Source organism: Mus musculus, chromosome Y, assembly GCF_000001635.26.
Source record: "Mus musculus strain C57BL/6J chromosome Y, GRCm38.p6 C57BL/6J".
Taxonomy (NCBI): Eukaryota; Metazoa; Chordata; class Mammalia; order Rodentia; family Muridae; genus Mus; species Mus musculus.
The window spans coordinates 6,324,447-6,327,095 of record NC_000087.7 but is presented as its reverse complement, the minus strand read 5'-3'; positions in this window follow the sequence as shown (position 1 = coordinate 6,327,095).

The window sequence follows — 2,649 nt, the reverse complement described above, 5'->3', positions numbered from 1 at the left end:
AGGAAGTTTGCCATCATCACCTCAAGAACCTGGTAGACATTCATTTTTTACTCAAGGAGGTGTAGAAATATTCCCATCTGGTCCAGGGAATCAAGTATATTCGCAATCAATCCAGGGGGCCTGACACATTCCATCTTAGCCCAGGCAATGACACATCACTCAGGACCTGCTGAAGGGGCTCTACTGCATTCAGCTTCTTCTCCAGCAGAATCAGAAACAAATGAATATTCTCCATATTTCTGAGGGACTTCAGACAGCTCCAGATGTGCTGGACTGCATCTGAATCTTACTATATCACTACATGTGCCACCATCATCTTTGAGATCTGAGCAAGGAACTGTGGGATTCTTGTCTATCTCAAGAAAGAAGTCTGAAAGTGACTAAAGACATGATTCTAGGGTCTTCCATGTATTCTCAGGGCACTGAGGGGGCATTGTTTATCTGCACAAGCCACAGTAGGAAAGTACATATCTGTAAAGCAGACTGTGGGAACTTTGCCTCCCACCCCAGGACGATTGGGGTCTATGCAAAATACTCAAGTGCTACCAGAATCTATGTCAATTGATCAAAGGCCTCTGGAAATTTCTTCATCTTCACAAGGGACTGTAGGTTCTTCATCTACCCAAGAGGTTTTTGGACATTTCTGTTCGCCTAAGGGTCTCCTAAACTGCCCACATCTAAACAGTGGACTGCACAAAATGTTTCATAAGCTCAAGATAGTTTGAATGCTCCAACTTCTTTGCAGACAGTTATGAATTTTCGCCAACTGTCCAAAATTTTGCACAAAAATCCCCTACTTTCCCAAGGGAAACTGGACATTTCCTACCTTTCCAGAAATCTCAAGAATACTTTTGTCCTTAACCATCAGATGTAGGACATTGCCCACCTCTACTGGGTTCTCAGGAGCATCCTGTACCTCCTAAAGTGGTTCTACAAGCTTTTCCATCTTTTCAAAAGCCCCCCAAAATTTCCAGGGCCAAAGAAGTAACTTTATGCATATAAAGTTATTTTTCCTTCAAACAAAGAAATCTAGAAAATTCAACAGGTTTCACAGGGATATTGTCACAATATAAAGAATCACAGAGTATTTTAGTACATTTTCAAAGAGTGAGAGAAGATGTAACATCTTCTCAGTCTACTTCATCAGCTCTAGGAACTTTGCCACCATGACCTTCAAAACTTGGTAGACAATAACATTGTACCAAGGAGATACAGAGACTTTCCCATTTGGCCAAGAGAATCCAGTACCTTTGTAATCTGCCCAGGGACCTCTGAAACTTTCTGTCTCAGCATAGGCAATGATGAATACATCACAATGTTCTGAATGTTCTCATAATCCTCTGGGTCTTTTTTACACTTAACAAGTGACTCCAGCATCTTCTGATTATTCTCATGAAAGTTTGAGTCCCTTTCTCTCTGCAAAGGGGACCTTATATCTGTCCACATGTCCACAAAGGTATATATAACAATCTACAACTTCCCAAAAGCTTTCAAATCCTTCTTTACATAAACAAGGTATAGGAACTCAGTCCACATCTACACAATACACAGTAGCAGACTCACCATATTCCTCAGTGTGTCAGTGATATACCCACCCTACTCAAAATATGGCAAGGATTTTGAGATCTGACCAAGAATCTCTGAGTATTTTGGCAACTGCACAAGGCTCTGTAGAACCTTTGCTATCTTCCTAGGGAACTCTAGGATATTCCTCATTTGCATCAGGTGCACAAAAAAAAATTCAACAGCTATCTCAGGATATGTGATATCCAATGACTCACTTCTGGCACTTGTAATTTTTGCCCAACTTATTTCATTACTTTATTCCCTAATCCTTTTGATTCCTTTCCCTACACAGAAGAACCTTTAGATCTCTCTAAACCTACAGAGGGGCCTTTGACTTCATACCAGGGACCAAATGAGTATTCGAATACTCCACAAAGGGTACAAAAAACAGATCCAACTGATTCAGATATGTCAGGTTCTTCCAAAGGATCCATGGCAATTTCTTTATCTGGACAGGGAACACTAGGATCTCTATCATCTACCCTAGAGCCTTTGACAATGTCCCTATCTGTTCACGTGAATCCAGGACCTTTGTTATCTGTTCAAAAAGCTGGAGGCCCTTGCCTGTCCTTTAGAGGAGAATATGAAAGGTTGCACCTGTACAAAACACAAGCCAGGAATAGTACATATTACACCAGGAGCTTTGGATTTTTCAGCATCTACCATAGTGTATCTAGGATCACCTTTATCTGTCCAATTATATTTGAGAGTGTCACAACCTGTCATATTGACTCAGAGACCTTCCCTGTCTTGTCATGGTGTAGTAGGAACATCAACATCTGCCCAACGGCCTTCAGAAACTTCCTTGTTATCCCAAGAGTCTCCAGGACCTTGTTAGAAAAATAGGATAGGTGAATAGGATATTCACCATCTGATCCTAAGATCTTGGACTTTCTAATTCTGCGAAGGAAAAACTAGAAACAATGCCAAGTATGCAAAACCCTGAGGAAATACCATCTGTCACCCAAGAGATCATAAAATCTTTGTCAGCCACATAAAATTCTCCCAGATTACCAGTTCCTTCAACACTAAGTCCAGAGTTGGAAGAATCTCTGCCATGTAACCAATCTGTTTCTAAGAGTT